The sequence below is a fragment of the Micropterus dolomieu genome, linkage group LG23 (genome assembly GCF_021292245.1).
Source record: "Micropterus dolomieu isolate WLL.071019.BEF.003 ecotype Adirondacks linkage group LG23, ASM2129224v1, whole genome shotgun sequence".
In the NCBI taxonomy this organism is placed as follows: domain Eukaryota; kingdom Metazoa; phylum Chordata; class Actinopteri; order Centrarchiformes; family Centrarchidae; genus Micropterus; species Micropterus dolomieu.
The window spans coordinates 33,830,718-33,852,619 of record NC_060172.1 but is presented as its reverse complement, the minus strand read 5'-3'; the positions used below and the strand labels follow the sequence as shown (position 1 = coordinate 33,852,619).

The window sequence follows — 21,902 nt, the reverse complement described above, 5'->3', positions numbered from 1 at the left end:
ACCAGACCAAAGGGGCATGAGGTAGGCCTGCACTGTATGAGGAAAATATTCATTGTTAGATATTATGACTTGGTTATAAACAGATATTGAAGTGTGCATATTAGCTGCCTGGTTGTTTTTAAATTAATTATAGGATTAGAATTGAATATTTTAAATACAACAACATTAATGTTTACAACAGCAAACAAACTCAGTATGTGTTTAGAAAGAAGAAAAACTCAGACATCAGCCTGTATCAGTCCCTCCTCTTCCTGTTATTCACTGCCTGCAGGTAACGTTACCTGGTCAAAGGAGCAGCTGCGTTTTTAACAGTGTGCCTACAGAGACCAGTGTATGGGACAGACACACAGCTTTCTTTTAGCTTGTTTCTAACATTCTAACGTTAGCTGTGCTTGTATAAAACATACAGGATGACAGACTGAGGACAGAGATGATTAAATTAACCCTTTCTACATGTTTACCCTACGCACAGGTGTATTGATAAAGTATTGTCTTCTTACTTGCACGTACTTACAGTAATGAGCGTAGCTGTCGGCAAATCGAGTAGTTGGGAGCTAACTTAACTTCACCGCCTCCACCGCGAGCGAGCGGCGTCTCTGCTGGCCGCTGTGTGTCTGTATGTAGCCGACAGAGAGCAGCAGAGGCTGCAGCCTGAATACCGCGTTTCGGTGCCATCAATAAAAACATTCGTTTTCTTATCCATCGTCCAGCGTTTCAACTTAAATTAGATGCTCGAGACGTAACGTTTTATTATAGGACCCAACAGTCTCGATAGCAATATCGATAAACTCGGACTTTCTTGATTTTTGGGTTTTGAGAAATTTCGGTACCGGGTCCTTTTAAAGCCGGGTATCGATCCCCATCCCTACACCTCACTGTGCTCACCTTGACAGTACTGAGTGCAGCTGACTCTCCTGTCCGATTAGCCAGTTGTTTTGTGTTGATGATTCCTGCAACATAAAGCAACACTTAGAAAATCACACCCAGCTGTTTTCTGGTGGCTGTTTAGTCAGCCGGTCATGTTAATGCCAAACTACCATCTTCTTCAGAACAAGCTGCTCAGTTAGTGCAAACCGGGGGGCTGAAGTCATGAACTTTTGGAGGAATGTTCCCCCTTCTTGTGTTCACTGCTGAAAGTGAATCTGAAAGATTGTGTGCTTTCTGTTGTGTGATTTTTGCAATTATCAATTTGCTATTGATTGTTAACAAATCCAATAACCAATAATTAATGATATTGTTTGAAATGTGCATCTGTAGGATTTTCACATGCTGTGTCTACCATGTGTATAACAAACTGGTTGTATTAAGTCATTTTAGTCAGTGCTGCAAATCAATGAGCAGGAATGCTTTATGGCAATAATAGATTTTTAATGTGAATTTGCATCAAGTATGTGAGCATGATTATAGTTTTTCTGACACCCGGGATCAAAGTGTGTCCTAGTTTACAAAAAAATCTGAAGGTGTTCATTAATTTGTGATTGCCTGCATCCCTTTTCCTCATTTTATCTGATTGTTGAATATATTATGTGCTGCCACACACACACACACACACACACACACACACAGCCTTATCCCACTATCTTTGTGGGGACCTGTCATTGACATAATGCATTCCCTAGCCCTTTAGCCCTGACCCTAACCATCACAACTACATGCCTAATCTTAACCCTTACCCTACCCCTAAACTAACTTCACCCTGAACTCTAAAACCGAGTCTTGACCCTCAAGCCCTTTAAACTTGGGGAATCCAGCATTCCGGTCACCACCAAGCTGACCGGACCACGAGTACTCTGGAATCCTGGTTTTTAGACCCCACGAATATAGTAAAACAAGCCCATAAACACACGCTCACACAAATTGTATGTACTATATTTGATCACAGGCAACACTGTATCTTTTTCATTGGTCTAAGTACAAACTTCAACAAATGAGCCAGTGTCATTCACTTGCCATTTCTGAACCACCACCTCCCGTCTCATCCACCTGTTGAGCTACTAAAGGATTTATGAAGAATAAAGTTAAGGCTGGTTCACAGCTCCGTGTGGAGCTGTTGATCTGTCTCGACATTCCTAGTTCCTGAATTACTCATGATGACCTCATGCATGACTACGGTCAACTGTGGGAAACATTAGGTCCTCCAGCAAGCTAATATAATCTCCACTCAATCGTCTAGTCAACTCATTCAGGATTGAGGTACACTGTAAAATCCTATTAGTTAAACTTACTTAAAAAAGCATGCAGACCGATTGCAAGTACAGTGGAATAGGTAATGTGTGTTGTATTAACAAATGCCTGTTTAGTATAGTATACTTACTCTTAAGTTTAAGTAGCTAAAAAAAAACTGTGCAGTGTGCTTGACAATTTGCTTTAGATGTATTCTGGATTTAGTAATTCTGAGTAGTCTAAACTATTTCAAACAACTAACTTGTCATGTCATGTGAACTTTACTTTGTGTGTGATCGAAACACAATTATTAAAGTTGGGCTTAATAAGGTCACATTTCCTGCAACTTAGAATTTCTCATTTTTAGTTTTTTGAAGAACAATCTGAAGTACTTGTTAAAACCATGCAAACCGATTGCCTTAAAAACACCAAGTAAGTGTTACTTGTGTAAATTAAGTACTTCAAACATCCTTTATACTGTGTCCCATTCAGAGTAACAACAGTAAGTCATTAAACATCAAGGTAAGGTAAGGTAAACAGGTTTTTAGGTTCAAATAAAAACATTCATTAAAACTTTGAATTTGTTAATCAGTCAGATATTTCCAAACACCCCTCAATGCTCAACTATATGGTAACTCTGCATTGCCAACTCACTATACATTAGTCACAAATGTAGTTGGAACAGGTTTATTCGTTAAACCTCAACCATTAGCATTTCATTTCCAAATCTGAAATCAAAGCTTTAAAATTTGTGTATTTTTAAACATTTTGAATCTGGTAAAAATGTATGCATTACCTTGACATTTGTCATTGTTTTGAGAAGGGGTGATTAAAATGTGAGTCATTACTTTTAGTGTTGTACCGCACAAAATATTGCACCGCACTAAAATGATCAATGTCAAGGTATTAGCGTCAACCCCAGAATATCTTGTCACAGAACGAAAATACATTCACGCTTAGGTAGCTAAATTACACAGCCATAAAAAATAAAAACATTCTACAAAAGTGAAAGCAACACCCAGGGGTATGAACAATGGAGTCTGTTGGACTGTCTTATTTTTGCCTGCCTGCCTGCATACGTTTGTTCTTTAATAATCTTCTTGTACCATTTGCCAGCCTTTGCTTTATAGAAAGACAACAAATATCATTTGTCGTGGGGAAAAAATTCAACCCTGACTTTTAATTTAACATATAATCCTCAACAACCGCTTTACTTTTGTAATAAAAAATAGCTATAGCAACTGGAACCATTTTCATAAACAAATGAGATCTTATGCCAAATGTCACTCTTGATTATTAACAAGTTTAAAAAAAAAGTTTAAAAGTTTAGTGGGGAGTTTGTTCTCTCCTAGGCCAAGGATCAGTCGTTGAATGTGTGTTGAGGTAGGTTCTGGAGATTGTCCATTACAATACCTCCTTCAAGAAAGGTATCAAAAGACACTGCGTCAGGATGGAGATGATTTGGAGAGAGGCGCATCTTCAGTGATGACTGTTAGCAATCCAACAGATACCTGTGCCCAGGCCTCATCACTGTCAGAATCCTTTATACAACCAAAGTAAAATCCCATTACAACAGGGAAATTATTAATCGTCATGTTATACAAACATGCACCTTAAGGTGTTTAACGTTAAAACAACTCACAAGAAACATGACAAAAAGACACAGCTACTATGCACTGATCTGTGTTTCATGTTCAAGGTGTCTGGCACTCTGCAACAGACAGCAGACTTGCTCACACTAATTTCAGTGACAGTTGCAAGGTAGAGCAAAAGCAAGCTAAGTGGTGGTGTGGCACTGTAGTCCCCTCTTTGTTGTAGAAGTGTTAAAATTCTAATTAACATTAAAGTTAACTTACTGTTGTGTTACCTTCCAACCTTCAACATGTGTTCTCCAAGTTTAAAACAGAAATCAGCAGTAAAGTTAAATAACTTATGGTCTCCTAATTGTCTGACAAACGTGGCTACAAATCGTGTGCAGCTTAGCTTACAACTAGCCTTGTTTTCCGTTTCCTCTGCACAATTGAAGCAGCAAATTTCATTGGTACATTCATTTGTAACTCGGAATTTCTGTGTTGTTAATATCCAACCTGCGACCAAAATGCATCCACCGTACCAACTCAACAAAAGACAGAAAAGTACTGTAGCTTAAATTTGAGAGTTTTCACTTTCCTTCTGGAGCAGTTGGTTTTCAGGTGGATGGTGGTGGAAAGCCGCCAAAACATCCCTCTGCTATGTTTTCACAAGCTGTGCGCAATAATCATCGAAATTATATCATATATAAAATATCTCACTTTGCATGTAATGAGTCTATATAATATATTAGTTTCACCTTTTAAGTTGAATTACTGAAATAAATGAACTTTTGCATGATATGCTAATTTTTCGAGTTTCACCTGTATACGGATCTCAATGGTTTAGCACCTCCGTACGTAGTCAACTGTCTGTCCCTCTATAGAGGGATATCCTTCTATGCTCTCCAACCAAAAGTACATGAACTATACATTTCTGTTTCCTGAGTCAACATTTAAAGAACTAAAAGTTAACTAAAGTGCTTATTGAAAGAGATAGGCAACAGGCATTTTAGATAGCAGCACTGTTGTACCCACTGGACAGGTTAACTCCCAGGTTAAATGCTCACATACTTTTACACACTTTTTCTTCTTCACGAGGAGTCTGAATGCATTTGAAATGGACTACTATAATACATACTGAAAGTATATTATATCAGCCACACAACAGTTGAAATAATTTGCTATTGATATTGTTATCAAACTTTGGTGTTTGGTTAAGTCTGAAGGACTCTTGAATCACAATATTTTTAGAGCACTATTAATAATTGCATATTAGTTTTCTACCACCTATCATAATTCCAGCATTTCTGCCATAGCAGCTGTGTAAAAGCCCAGCGGTGCATAACAGTGATGAAGCAGCCAGAGAGATAATCAAATAATTATAAATGAGAAACGTTATGCTTCGTTATGCTTCCGTTTGAAAAATGCACTGCCTAATTTTTCCATGACAAATGTAGATTACATTCTATCCAAGGCTACAGGTTGTTTCATGTATATTTAGCTTTGATAATGCTGGGAACGGTACATGAGTTTAAGATTTAATTTCCTGCACAGACATGAGGCACTATTTTGATTATTATTCAGACTGTTATTGTGTGGGCACAAAAAAAAGTGTGTCCACATTTGACATTTACCACTGTAACAGAAAAAAACACTGTGGACAGACTATATATATATATATATATATATATATATATATATATGCCAACTGAGGATCTGTACATGGTTGACAAGAACAAATGAGATGCTGCAAGTCATAACTGCTCTACAAACACAATAATTAATATAGTATTTAACTGAGGCAGAGTGTTTATTTAACCTCAATGCAGATTACATCGAAGTACTTTTCTTCATAATAAAAATCATCTTGGAACATCTATAGACATTTCTGAGTCTCACAACATGTCCTTAAAACAATATGTCATGCCTGAAGCATGTTGTGAGTATGCCATAATAACGTAAAAAAGGGAGTGAATGTAGCCTCAGTTTAAGAACTTAAATGTCAAACTATGAATATGCACTCTCCCTGCAAAATTCATGATGGCTCACAAGTGAAAACAGTGGAGATAAACATGAGGTCAGTACAGTAGGACAAACTATGAAGTTTCATAAGGGCCATTGTAGATAAATAAATAAATAACATTATGAAGCCGGGTTAGGCTGGGAATAGTCAGAAAAAAAAATCTGAATCTTGAGAGAAAAATGTCTCTGTCCATCCAAGGAGGACAAAAAACTGTGAAAACACAACACCCTTTGAGTGCTACAATATAATATTAAAATTACATAATATTATTATGACATTTGATATTAGACATATTACAATATGGGAATTATAATAGTATATTATGGGAATTATAATATAAAGGAATTATACATAACTAATCTAGTTTCAAATAACAATGTTTTATGGATGAAAAATAGGGTGATCAAGACATTAGATCATATTTTAAGCAGTATTTTGATTGAAGTGACCTGAAAAAGAACTTGACAATTCATCACTGAAAACTGGAACAGTTTACCGTGCTAAATAAATAACATGTACATTTACATGTTATATCTATATGTTTTAATTTTCCATATTGTGGTGCAAGTATCCTATTGTCCCTACCAATGGAAAAATGGAAGTTTTTTTCATTCTAATCATGACATTCAGATGGCATCATATTTTGTGGTGACTGGTAAGTGTAGTTATCAATTTATCTAGTTATCTATTCTGGTTAGTTACGCCCGCCAGTTGAGGCTTAATATATCAGATACCATCTAAATTCAGTCTTGCCGCTTACTGCAGATGACTAGCACATTAATGGGATGTACTTAAAGGTATAACTGTATGCTATCTGTTACTGTTAACTGTCAGTCAGTACTCAATCTAGTTAACATACCAAGCTGGAAAATGATGTCTCAGTGGTGACAATGACAATAAAATGAGAATGATACAATTACATGGTAAACTGAGTTTAGGGTTCAAGTTTAGGGATTATATTTGCCAAAGTTAGAAGGCTGATGACTTTATATACATCTGCAATGATCTTCAGGGCCTTGCCACTTAGAGTAGGTAACAAATCAACTTTAATCATCTTTAAAACAAGCATTGCTGTCTGACTTGTCTCATCAGAATGGCTTTGGCTTTGTGTCCTTGTGACCCTTGTGAAGTCTGATTATTGTAAGTCTGGTGCCTCCATTTCAAGAGGTGGAGGCAGAGAAGTAAAGTATGAAGGATGACATATGAAGAGTATTAACATTTTAATTTATTGGGAGTTCATGACAGTAATACACAGTGCAGTCGGGGTGGGTCACTTATTTCTCAGGCAGTGACAGTGTGCTGCTGACAGGCTCTGCTGAAAGGCCAATAACAGTGCAGAGTTGAGCTGCTCTTTCTGGTGCATAAATGTTGTAACCTTAACCACAGTGAGGATGATAAAAACAGAGTGGTGAGAGGGTCATCTGGGACTCAGCTGCATGTCCGGGGCTCCATTATCATACTTTATTAGAAGTGATACCTTCCGCTCTTTCAATTATATAGGGAAAAGATTAGGACTTTTTCATTAACCTCCTGTCTGTCTTACATAGAAAAGAAACTTTGGAGCGGTCACACAAAATTACAAAAATTATCCCTGATAGCCGTCTTCCACAATTTTTACTAGGACTAGCAAATCGTGGTTTCAGCTGCTGCGTATTACACTGCTGGAGCACCTCTGCCAATTGTCACACCCTGGCCATTGTTTTGGTGCTTAATAATACACACCACGGTGCTGCTTTATACTTACCTAGGTACCATGCATGTAATGCACACCCACCCACTACATATATTTTTAGCAGCCTCAAATACTGCTTGTCACTCTGTGTTTGCTTTTTTTTTTTTATCCCTTAGTAATTTTCCTGCAACACAGCTTTCATGGTAAGCTGGAGGCCAAATCTTTAGTTTGCTGCAATTCAGAAATGACAGTTGTCTAGCTGGCTCAATTTCTGGTATCTTGATGTTACAGAACACATAAATGTCACACCAGAATAAAATAGATTGTTCATGTTAATATACTGTGCAGGAAATTATGGATTAAAGTGTCACTTAAGGTCACCAAAGCTAATATGTCTTTTGGTGGTGTTGATATGTTATCATCTGCCTGGGCTCTTTTAACAACACACCTGGCACATTGATATCCACTGAATAACAGTAGCCATGCAACAGTATCCATTGTCATCTTTTTTCATGGTAATTATGATCATTATAATTAGATCATTATCCTGTTTTCACCAGTTCACTGGATGACAACATTCTGATAAGTGTCCACACAAACCCTGATAGCCTGTGGACAGTGGACTGCACATGAAAAGTGAAGCGAGAGTGAAAACAGCTTTATAATGGTATGAAATAGTTTTATCACTGTTTTCATAACTTGCAGAGTTCTGTGGTCAAACACATTTTTTCCCAGCAGCCTTCAACTCATTATCAACATGGCCACAGTCTCAAGTTGAAAAAAGGAGTTAATAAAACTTCAAATAAATCTGAGCACAGCACAAAGTCAAAATAGCCTCAGAAAACAAGACCATCAAATTGCTGTTGAGCATTATCGCCGTTTATGCTCAAGTCAGACAGAATTATCTGGAACAGAACGATTGCGTTTTTAAAATGTCAAGCTACAGAAAATGATAAATATAATGGGAAACAAATTACATTTTACTATAAATGATAAGAATAAAGAAAACTTTCCTGCTTATGACTATGCAAAGAATTAGTAATGTTTAATGTGAAGTGGGACAATTAACATCCAGAATCCTTACAGTATTAAAGTTTTTCCACATTAATGTCCATCTCTCTGTAGAAAATTGTTAACCTGCTTATAAATCATTTGCTTGGTGCATCAGGCTATGACTCCAACTAGCTCTTTTTTTCAACAAGCACAAAGACCCTCTGGAAAAAACCTTGGACTTTAATTTAAATGTGACCATTTAAATTATACATAAATACCAAGTACACATTCATTCCTGATTTCTGTTAACAGAAAGTATTGTCCAGACTTTGTTTTCATAGTCTGCTTTTCTGATTTATGCTTAAAGACCTGCTGCGTCTGTGAGAGTTAGAATGCAAATATTCAGTAGTGCAAATAAAAAGTGGTAACAACCTACAGTTCCGCCTACTATGCCATGTTGTTATTGTTTTTTGTTGCATTGTCGCCATCTGGACTGAACCAGTGGAGCTGGTTATGGCTAATATTGTAGATAGGCCTTTGTCCTATGAGGCTGCCCTGCTACGGCTAGATGTATGGGAAAAATATCCTGCCATGAATCAAAACTGAAATTAAAGTTCTGAAAGGTTGAAGTGTCTGAAAACTTACACAAACTTACACAAACTTACACAAAAAAAGTTTTGCAAGATCGAAAACTAAGATTTTCAGGCTTGCAAAATTAAAAACAAAATAAAATAAGAAATAGTATATATATGCTGCCTCTTCTTCTGTGCTTTAGGCCATAAAAGAAAAACAACAACAACACAGTTGTTACTGTTACTGTTAAAATGACTCCACTACCACACATAAAACACTGTTTTTTTGTTAATCACATTTAACAAAAGCATACATTTACTGTCGAGATTTGCCTGGTTGATAGTCTCCATTGATAGCCTATATGGCACGTTACACCCAGACTGTATATAAAAAGGTTCCACAGCATAAATTAGCCTAGCGCCTAGCGGACTTTTCCTCTCCTCGTAGCTTAACAAACTACATGTTATTTATACTATTTCTTACTCACCGCTGGTTCAGTTACTGCATCTCCCGACACAACACCACAGGTGACATCGCGCTGATGAACAAACCGCCCTGAGCTACTACCCGTTCCAGATTTCTTTTCCACATCCATGCACGGCTTGGACGGAGACAGCCAGCCCGTCCATGGAGCCGTGCTTCCTGAACACGTATCCTGTCAGCGTCTGTCATTGGCGGAGCAGTCTGTCAATCCCTCTATCCAGTAAATATGACTTGTGATTGGACTGTACTTCAGCAGAAAGGCAGGGCCAAGAGCAGAAGGCCCTGCCTCCAGGCTTTTTTTTAAGTTGCGAGGCTTCATTTTCGCTTCAGAGCAGAGCTGCGTGACAACGCTGCCACAAACCATGTGGGTGTTGTAAACTCCATCCATCCATCATCAACCGCTTATCCTGCGTACAGGGTCGCGGGGGGCTGGAGCCAATCCCAGCTTACATTGGGTATCCTGGACAGGTCGCCAGTCCATCGCAGGGCCACACATAGACAAACAACCACTTACATCCACACCTAAGGACAATTTTAGAGACACCAATTAACCTAGCCTGCATGTCTTTGGATGGTGGGAGGAAGCCGGAGCACCCGGAGAGAACCCAGACACGGGGAGAACATGCAAACTCCACACAGAAAGGCCGGGGCAACTGGGGTTCAAACCCACAACCTTCTTGCTGTGAGGCGACAGTGTTAACCACTGCACCACCGAGCTGCCCGGGTGTTGTACTCAGCTCTGAAAAAATTGTTTGCAATACACTGGGAGAAAACTGACAAATTTGAAACTCTGAAAAATTGTTCTGAAAAGGAAAACTCAAAAACAACATAATGTTAGCAGAGATATATATATATTTTTTTAACATTTTGCATGCCGCAGATCTTAGTTTTGGATCTTGCTAAACGTTTTTTTGGTAGGATTTTGGGTTTTCAAACACTTTAGTTTCAACCTTTCAGAACTTTATTTTCAGTTTTGATTCCTGGCAGGATATTCTTCCCATATAGATGTAAACAGGAAGAAGCTGAATAAAGTAGGAGCTCAAATTACTGCAATGTCTCGTGTTCGATATTAGACCTAATTATTTAAAATCTTTATTTCTTAAAAGAGCGGGAAAGAGTTTCTCCTTCCGTTTCTCTAATGATAGGCATCAATTAATGATAGCATTAGAAATACAAACAAGGACAGCCTCCCTTGTGTGAGGGATGGCTCCTCAGCAGATCACTCATGATTCCCATTGTTTCATCGTTTTAGGGTGGTGCCTTCTGCAGCCTTTTACTTTACATCTTAGTTAAAGCCACTGGCTGGCGCCTGTGTTCAGACATGTCTCTGTAGTTTGCATGTATCTAAATTGTGCTGGGGTTCACTGGGGAGTGTGGTGGTATACTCTCCAAGTGAAGATGCCGTAGCCAGAGGGAAACATAAATGTAATGAAACAATTATTTGGAACAGGGAGTGATGGAATCAGCATCTTGTTAACCTCTGGTTCGGTCCTCACACCCACAGTATGTGCCTTTTATACCGTCTGCTTTGATACGGCTGTTGTTTGATGTAACCCCCTGACTGGTTTTTCTTTGCATTGTTGGGCCTTATCATTTCTCCTGTAAAATGGGCCAACATGTGGTGCTGTTTTAATTTCAAGCTTATTAAAAAAGAGTGATGAAACTGAAGGAAAAGTATTAAAGGGTAGAATTAGCATGTGGAGACAATCCTCTGTGAAATTACTGCAGATGAGGGCAGCTGAAGTTACCTTCGAACGTGCAATGTGTCAAGCAGATTCACTGTGTTTACCTGTTTCCCCAGAGCCTTAATTAACCCATCACTCACTTCTGAACACCTTGTAATCATTGCAAAATTAGACAAGCCATCAATTCTCATGTGTAATTGTGAAAAATCGTTTTATTTAGGCTAGCTGATGATTCTCAAAAGAGTCACAGGGGCAATGTGAGCACTAAATCTACCATATAATATTTCTAAATAAAGTAATTTGTATAATTTTGAAAATCTATTCCTCTTCCAAGCTCACAACCATCACACTACCAGCTGTGCTTGCTAATGCACTTGGCAAAATGCTTCAAGAAGAGCTGTGCTTTAGTGTATGGGCTCTGCTTTGGTGATGGCCTGTGCCAGCCTGGAGGCACACAGTCTTTATTATTCTTGTGCATGTTAAATGCTTTAACGACTCTCAAATTTTACTGTGCTCCAGTGACTCATTATGTGATGTGTCCATGATATGATCATATTCAAAAGCTTGCTGTCCTGATACGTTGTCCAATTAATCTCTAATATGATTTCCTAAAACAAGATAAATTACAAGATTTTTTATTCTTACTGTGTCAGACTAGTTTTCTTGGTTACTTTCAGTATGAGGTGCAGTAAACAGAAAGTTTGTAGATGGACTGGATGCTGGATGCCCTCCTTTTGTAGTCAAACTATTGCTTCTGTCTGGCTCTTCTCAGACATTGGGCAAAGGATCATCATGGACCAAATTAAAGTGATAATTTGATACAGCATGCTGTCAGGGACCAAACCGTTAGTGTGGCTTGGACCATCACACATGCCACCACATATGCATTACTTTCTCCATCACTGAAAAGGTCTGGTCCTGGTGCAGAGTGCATAGATGATGGCAGCAACAAGATATGCCACGATCGATGGCTGGGGACTGGTTTTCAGCATAATAAGCAAGGACGGTTGACTGGAGACGATCATTGTCACGTATCTGATCCTGTGCCAGTCAGATTTACATGCACGCAACACAGACAGTAACTGACAGCCACACTCACAAAACATGTTGTTAGCGTGGAGGTTCTTCACCATAATTGAAGAAGAGACAACCCTCGCAATTTGTAGTTTTGGAGAAAACAAGTTACAAGGTTGTTTTTAAATAAAAGGTAAACGTAAAAGTTATTTAATAGTGTGTTCATAATAAAACACTGACAATTGAATGGACCTCAGGAAGAACAGACAATGCTTGTGCTGGTGCTAATGGGGAGGAAAAAAAGAAAGAAAAACTATTCCATTAAAGAAAAGTTAGAAAAATGTTTGTGTATGCTCTCAATTATGGTTAGTAGAATGAAAGAAAATCGGAATCGACAGGTAGGACCTTTCAAAAATCAGAAATTGGCCAAGATAATTGCGAATCGTTGCATCTCTACTAACTACTTATTCCACGTTCAAAAAGTCTGACATTGTGAGCATCACGCACTGCTGAATATGCATTACAGTATATGACATGCTTTATACAATGATGCCAAACGTCTTTCAAATAAAGTACCTATTAGAAGCCCCAAAAGTCATCAGGAGTCTCAGATGACACCAGACACTCAATTACATATGATTTTATTTCCTGCAGCTCCTCATTCTTGGCATGTTGGAGGTGCTGTGATCATCAGACTGCTGTGGATAAGACAAACAAAAGCGGAATGACTAGGGATGCACCGGTCCAATCTCTTGGATCTGTATTGGTGCCAAAACTGACATTATTTCAATCAGCCAATAATTTATTGACATATGCACAATCATGGAAAATGTGAATATTCTTTGGCGATTAGACCCCATCATGACATCATAGTATGTAAAGGGGGTGGTAAAGCCCTTGGTTGGTATAGGACCTCAAAATGAGCATGATATGACCTCTTTAATGCTCCCGCTTATACAATGCTACCTCTTGAACGTGCTTCACAATCCATGCATTAGAATATAAAAGCAGCGGTAGATATTAACTGCCAAACGGGAAAGCTTGCTCCATTCATCCCTTAAGAATAACTACAGGTTTCTTCATCTTCAGTTAACTACCATTGGTCCAGAAAGCCAAAAAGTTGAAAAGTCTAGTTGACATTTAAAATAAAAATACTACAAGTAATGCTTAGTTGAATTGCCTTTGTGGAATACACATAGATGTTGATAATGACATTGGTCTGGTTTGATGTTGACACAGTGTGCCTTCACTGGCATAATAGCATAAATGCAGTCTGTTCCTAGAAATTATTGATTTGAAGTGAGTAAGTTAGTTATTAAATAATAATAATCCCATAGAAGTGTCAAATTCCGAAAGTATATACTGAGCTTCATCATTTAGGCGAGTACATGCTGCATATTAATAGCCTTTGCTTTTCTGTATCCAAACACATCCCTTAATGTTTTGATCTTTTTTATGTTAGATTATGAATTGATAACATCAGTCATCCTTGCACATTTAATATGTTGCTATTAAATAACAAACATTAGCTGAGTTGGAAATGTCATCTGTATTAATTAAAATAGGGTCTATGCCAAATACAATGAGTCAGATAGTTCCAATATCTATATCAGCTTGTCAATTTCTAATCAGAAGGTGTGAGGAAATTTTTTATTGGCAGCCAAAATAACAATTACAGTAATAACACCTTTAAGAAGTATTTTAATATAGCACAGTGCATAGAAATAGGAAAGCTGTGATCTGTGACAATGGGACTTGTGTTGTTTATATAATGAGTTTATTCTGAAGCTCATGACTTACAGTATTAATAAGCTCTATACAGAGTTTGGTGGAAGCATGTTAACTGTATCTTTCTTTAATTATTAAAGAATTATAATTCTTTAATTTTTCAGCATAAGATAATCTTGACCCCTTAATTTTGACAAGGGGATATCACCCCAGGTGAGTTGTATGAGTTTGGGCAGTGAATTATATGTTACTTTTCAGCTACATATTAGAAATGACTACTTCATTGAATATGATATTAACCTTCTGAAACGCTCTGGAGAATCCCTGAGGGACACTGACTAAAAGGCTCTGTAGTTCTGTTCATGCTTTGTAAAGATCATCAAATAAAAGCTGACAGCCTGCACTCATCAGCTCACTGTGACTTCTATCCCATAGTGATGATGTTAAGGAAGCAGAACATCAAACTCCTATTGGTTATGGCCCTTGCATTGCAGATGTAAAGTGTGTTTAAGGGCTTAGGCAGCCGCATCAATAACACTATCTACATACACAAATGGAAAAGGGATCCTAAGATCAAGCATGCCGGGGCATTACAGAAAGCCTTGAACTTTAGTGAGAAAACATGGTTGCTGTTAATAATGCATGACGGCTCACCCTGACACAGGTTCTGTCTTTATGTTCTCTCTTTGCCTAACATCCCATACCTGCAGTCCAGCAGCGTAACATAATTGTGATTGGCCCCGGTGCAAATATTTTTCTTGTGCGCCTCGCCCCAAAAAGCAAGTTCGTGTTCACACAGGCGGACAGACCTCAGGTATAGACACCGCTCTGCAGCTTTTGATCAGAACCATGGAAAGCAGCCGAAATGCCAAACGCTGTGTAGTGTAATTACTCCAGGAAACCGCGAGAAGGGTATGAAAAACAGGAGTCTCCCTGGAAAGTTGTGAGGGTAGGCAAGTATGGTGACACACATCGCATAACTTTGCATCATTGGATGCACCACACAGATAGAAGCATATAAGAATAGAATTACTTTTGTGGGGGAAAAAAACTTTAACATAACTTTTTAACAATTTTTTAATATTACCTCTCCTCTCTCTCCCCCTCATTGAAAACCCCAGACTCAGAGAACATACAAATATTGTTCATTGGAAAAGATCCATTCGGAGCGTATGTGTACTGGAGGCTTCAGGTTTCACACCAGTTGTTGTGTCACATGCGTTGATGTGTTAAACTGAGCTTTCAGGTGAGCACAGAGAAATGCTGTTGTAACACCATCTACAATTCATTTGAATATATTTTTTATTACTCCCTTCACTTTTGTTGTGTGTGGCATTATAGGGCAACCATGTCTATTGATTCCACAACCTAGTGGTATTATCATGCAGGATGAACTTTTTTTTTTACAAAATGAAGACTTTACATACTCATACATGCCACTGGAACACAGCTTAAAAATGTCTACTAAATATTTCCTAATCAGAACAGTGTTAATATCGGTTAGTATTGTCTTGTATATGGGGTGCTGTCCTATACTTTTGCTGTCACTTGAATGGATCTTCAGCCCACAGTACACATGCTAAATTGCTTGTGTGGGTTTGGAGACGAAATCAAAGCGCTATTCAGGACGTCTCAAGAAGCTTTAATTTGTCAGGCAGCATGTGCTTTTGATTGCTGCAGAGGATTCGTCTGCTGTGGGTGTATGACATGATTTTAAGCAGAGTCAAATCATGTTCTCTGAATCAAAATGTCAATATTGTGATGGCATATTTCCAGTACATCATTTGAAGTCAGCCACCGACTTGGGTGGGGGGGGTAACATCAGTGATAAGGGGGTGGGAAAGTGATGAAACTTTGTGACTGTAAGTGAAGTGTAAGTGCTTATGTGTGTTCAGTTTAACAGTCAGACATTAAGCATCATGAATGCTTTCGTGGTTGTTAACTGAACTGGAACTGCTGGGACAGAGAACACTGTACTGTGGGATAGGGCAGAAGAAAGAGATACAACAGCAGTGTCATCTCCGTTTGCACTGTAGTACATAAACCACAAGCTGTGAACTGCACTCACAAACACAAATGGGTGGAGGTTCTACGGCCTGCAAGTAAACCCTTAACAAAGCAGCCTACATGTAAAACACAAAGCCTTGAACAAAGCGCCAAAACCCCATGCCATTTCGGATTATCACGTAACGAGCCACCCAACTGACCTCGCTCTCCCACTTCTACATGAATCCGCCCACTCTACCGAGTGGACTGATTCTGGTCTGACATCATGACTCTCAGTTGAAAAATTGAGGGACTAATGATTATCCAATCAGCAGCATGGGCGGGACAAACGCCATTGTCAAGCTGTGTGCCCAAACCAAGGTGAAGTAACAACAACAATGGTGCACTATAGATGCTGCTTTCAAGGCTGTTCGATAGCAGAGTCAGTATGTTGGCATGGCTACGCATCAGTGTCACCTTAAAATGACGTTAGATTCATAGATGCACAGGATGTTGGTCTCTAGTAATTGGTTAGGGAAAATCAAATCCCCCCTCCCCCACAGAAATCAGTTAGGGTATAGTCAATGTCAGACTGAAGATGGAAATGGAATGAAATGAGTTGACAGTTCTGTCTGATATCAGGCAAGATAAACCGTGCACATGAAAAAAGGGTAACAATTCAATTATGACCATGGGGGAGCCTCTGAATGATAAAAGCCATTCAGGAGCTCATAAACACAACAACAATTTACAAGCATCAGTTCTATCTTCCCTAATCTTTAGCACTGGCAGGGAAACAAAAAACCTTACACAGCTCATGCATCAATGTTTGACAACTGTTTTGTTTAGCATCTTACTTTCCCCCAAATCCAATGGTACATGGCTACATGCTCTGAGTAACAGGGGCCGATATTAATATTTAGTAAAATTGTGCTGTCCTAGTGGGGAGTGTGGTGATGGTTCCAAGAGATAAATACGTGGCTGGCAGTGCTAAGTCAAAGAGAGGAAGAGTTAACACACTCTGTGCCATTACAGCACACAGCACCAAAAAGTCTCGATGGGAGAATGTTGGAGGCTCAGTATTGCATATCAATAAGGGCATCAGTAATGCAATACTTTAAGTGAAGGTTGTAAAATGTCTCTCTTTTGCTCTCTCTACCCACAAGTTCCCCTCTCCCTGTCTTTCCTATTTTACAGCTGCTGTCAGTTGGCATGCTGTACTTACACAACCACCTCATAAAAAAATCTATTTTCTCTACAGTAAGACAGCAGCAGTTTACCTGACAACCCACTAAATCAGATAACTATTTCAAGCCTCATATTTTTTAAAGAAATCTAACTGAGCCTATGAGAACATGTACAGTTGAACATATTGTATAACTTCTATAATTTTGTCACAATTTTCTCCAACATATGTTTGCTGTGATACAATGAGTCCAAAAAGTGTTCAAACTTAATAGATGTAAATAAAACTTATATAGACCTTATGTGAACTGCCCATTTTCTTGCTTATTCCACATACTCTTTTGTCTCTTAATGTCTGGTCGTTATTGTCGGCTGTTTCCCTTACGTGGCTCGCCTCTTTTCCTGTTTCCATTTCTTGTTTTGTCCCTTAATTTCCGGTTACTATTGCTGACTATAGTAAATACAAGTCAAAAGTCACGGTCCTGATCACACAGCACATTATACATTTTTTCAACGTTGGGAAGACATCTACATTTTTTAGGCGGTAATATGGCCTGCCAGCACCACCCCATAACTTAACCATAGAGTAGAGCGGTCATCCAGTTATCAGAATTTTGGTGGTTCGATTGCCAGCTCCCCAAAGTCAAGGTATCCTTGGGCAAGATGCTGAAGTCTGAACTACTCCCAATGGCTGTTCCAATGGTGTGTGAATGCGGGTGAATATTATTTCCATTTCCATGATGAGCAGTTGGCACCTTAGAATATCGATATCATCCTAAAACAAGACTGACTAAAGCACCAAACCCTTGTACTTACTTGATGAGATGTTCCTAAAGTGAGTTGAACGACCACATAATCAGTGCCTGTGGCTTTTAATGCCATTTTGTGTGGCAAGTGGAAAACAAAGACAGTGTGGCCCTTCCCCACAACATTGTTCCAGCCAGTCAGTAACAGATGGCGTTAGTGCTCGTGCACAGAGGCAGTGGCAGAGCAAATTCTATATACCAGCACATTGGAACGTGCTGGATCCAGGCACTGTGAAGAAGGTGAGATGGCCAAGAATGAGCCAAATGAGGTAAAGGTCTGAAGAGAATAAACAGAGAATGAAGTTATATGACCAGGCAAGGGCTAAGGCGTTTCAACACTGGAGAAACTTCTGAGGGAGCAATATCAACAATCTTTCTGCAGAATCACACATTCATACAATTGGAGATGTTCTGTGTACCTAGCATGGATTATGTGTTTAACGTCTTCATATTTATTATAGTTTGCACTTTGTAAAATTTGCCGCTCTCTCCTAAAAAAATAACTTTGTTCAATGACAACTTCTTTGATATGCATATGCTTGTAACAACTTAACTACGGCTTGCTATATATACAGTAAGGTTAAAGAATACTTCATTGATGCTGATAGCAGGAAACTCACTCAAGCTTCTAGGATTGCAGGCCCCCTGTGGGTTCAGGAAGTTCTCCGACCTCTTGAGCTTATGAAAACCTTCAAAAACCCGGTGGATTGATTGAAAAATTCATGGTTGTCAAGCTGTCAAGGCTGCTTTTTGCTTCTTCTTGAAAAACTGCCATCTGTGGAGATAGAAGGAATCCATCCAGCAGCAGTGAATGTAAATTTGTTGGTGGAGTTTACCCTTGCCTGAGAGGATTTAATAACAGTCATTTCAGTGACAGGAGCAGTTGTGTATTATGTATTATGTTGACATTCAGGAGTCTTTAAAGAGCCTCCTTCAGACGGCATAAAAACTTTGATCAGTCTGATATGGATTGATTTAAAATCATATAAATAAAACACGGCATCACTCCATGTGTTTTGACCTTCATTTTAGTTTGTGGTTGTTTGAACAACCATTCATTCCGATGGATCCAGCTGCTTTAACACCTTGCCAGCGGACTCCTGTGGAGGTTATCACATCTGACATAATTATGTTTATGTCAGTTAATAAATCGAAACATGGTAACAACAGTGTTTAATAGCAGTTCTAAATCTGAGCTGTTATTTGGTTCCACGGGACAAGATCTGCCTATTCCATGGCTTCTCAGTGGGTGAAAAGATATTCCTAATGGTGTCAGTTGTCTTTCCTCAACTTGAATTTAAAATGTTCTATGCATAAAAGTGTAAATCTTTAAAGATCTACACCAAATTACCCTCAATGACTAATGATGAAAAGGATCAGTAAGCTTCTGTCTTGAAATAAATGATTCATTGGCACTAAAGAGTTGAATATTTCACACACACACACACACACACACACACCTCTTTGTATTTATTTGCATTTTATAGGGTTGATAAAAATATAATAATATAGGTACTTTTATGTTTTGTATTTTATAGTTTAAAAATACTGTAAGAAGTATATGTGATAACGTTTTCCATCAATTTTCTTTTGCATCAATTGCTATAATTCTTAACAGTTCTCCAAGTCTTTTTCCCTCTTTTGCTAGTCAGAAGGCAAAATGGAGGCAGAGATGGGAGCATGGAGAGGCGGTAGCCTATGAGGAGAGACGTGAGTGAGAGAAAGGCAGACAGCGAAGAGATGAGTGGGAGTCGTGCTGGTGTAAGCTTGTAACCTATGCCGCACTCCTGAAACAATCGTTTGTAGCACAGTTTTCATGGTAGCATCACTGAAAAATATAATTGATCCCTTGCAGCTACCTGCCTTTATAACGAACCCCATCTGATCGCAGGGATATATGAACTGCTTAATCAACGGAGTCAGTGGACTGAAGGGGTAGATCAGATGGAGCGACAGAAGGTTTTTAAAGTGATTTCATGGAATGTTGGAAAAGTAATTTTTGTATTTTTGAAATACAGAAATATAGTAGTTTATTTTGATACATGGCATGGCTGCTTTAACTACTTTGCCCATCCCTGCACACACCTCTAGATGTCTATCTATCAAAAAGGGAAGCTATAGTTCAAAGTAGCAGCTAAAACAAACAAACAAGCAAAAACATGTCCCTGTGGAATTTATGTAATAGTAGAGATTTACTTCGAAGTAATGCCACATTACAGCACAAACAGATCAGTAATGTGAAATTCTGAAGGGTTTACGTGGGACTAAGACACACTCTGGTGTGCTTCTGAACGTGAGTGACTGCAATGTGTGAAAAGCACAGCATCCTCCTCCACTAAAAGAAACGCTTTGCCATTTCTGAGGTGTTGTCTGCCTTTCAGGAAATCCTTTTTTGACATTTTTTGCATTTAGCAAAGTTAGCTGTCACATGGAGCCAAACTTTAAAGTGCTTCTTGTCAGCTGCTCCGCGGTCAGCCGTCATTCCATCTGAAAATGGAACAGCACAAAGTCAGGTGTACTTCATTAGATGCCGTAGGATGTAACTAATGATGCGAAAACAATTCTGAAGTAGACATTTAGGATGAGCAGAGGTATGATGAGGGTGTCTGAGTTACTGATCTTAATATGCTCTCTAACATGGCTAATGTTGATGATTTTGAAGCATGCATGTGTTTGGACAGACCAGGGCTGGGCAAAATAATCTAATATTTACTGAAACTGACACCAACTGACCTAAAATTGGTTTTAGTTATGCAACTGCCTGTTTTAATGTATCTCAAAAAACAAAATGAATCACCCCTCATGATAAATACAAACTACCAGCTGCTGTCAGTCAGCATTATGTGGCTTCATTTCAAATAGAAATTAAAGTCTGCATCCTTAATTTTGGCAAGATACTGTATTTAACCTTGAGGGCCCAGTCTGCATCCATGGTAAAAGAAGATTTAGTTTCAGATGAATACAAGTTGGAAAACACACACCTTGGCAGCAGTAAACACAGAACAAAATTAAGCTAAATGAACATACTATAGGAACATGGGGCACTGTTGTAAGAGTAGCTCAGCCACTCTGCATGTGTGTGTGGCGAATGTGCAGGAGCACATGGCCAGCACCCTCAGGTCATGCAGGTGTGCTGGCCATCAGAGCAGAGGCAGGTTAGCAGTAAGCCATCAATAGAGCAGTGAATGTGTGTGAGCTACAGCTCGTCACAAAACAAATGCTGCATGTCAAGAACCAAAAAGAGTTCCCACATTTGTTTGTTTTTTACAGTTACACTTCCAGGCCGAACAGTCTCCTATACACGTAATTTATTCTCTTTAAACTCAAACATTAAGTGAACAAACTTACACCAGTGGTGAAGCTGGTGCAAAACAAATTGAAATCCATAATCAGTGAAATGTAGAAAAACAAGGAACAGCGCTAAAAAGCTTGGCATAGATGGAAGACGAAAGACAAGAGGATACAGAGTGACTTAAATATAAGAGGGAGGTGATTGTCCAGACACAGGTGAAACACATTAGTCAGACCAGACAATCAATGAGGAGCACACAGACAGGAAGCAAAGTTACAGAAGACACAAGACTCACAACTTCAAAATATGACAGGAAAGAACATACAGGGACAGTAAAAGTACTATGAGGAGGTGTTAGAGGGTAATAAATTATTGTCATATATGTTTGAGAGAGGACCTTCTTACCATAATCAAACAACAGCATCACTCTGAGGATTGGCAGGCTTCATGTCAATTCTAAATTGTGAGCCATGCGGTCAGATTTGGCAGGACATCAGCTGGATTGGTTTGCAGCACAGATACAAAAGCAGGGAGTTGTTCCTTTAGCACAGAGATACAGATGACAAAGCTTTGCTGCACTGTAGATGTTTATGGCGATAATGATCCAGGTTTATAGGAAATGTAGATTTGTTTTTGAGAAGAATTATTTATAATAGTTGGGTACAAGCTACTACATTTGTCAAGTCAGCATTTGTTTAAAACAAACTCATATACTGTATTGTTAAAAA

The 21,902-nt window shown here is 38.7% G+C and overlaps 1 protein-coding gene across 2 annotated transcripts in view; it reads left to right on the top strand.

The window, feature by feature from the left end:
- The window catches only part of ntm (neurotrimin), a 159,950-nt gene that overhangs the window by 39,712 nt on the left and 98,336 nt on the right, over positions 1–21,902 (top strand). The window lies entirely within an intron of this gene.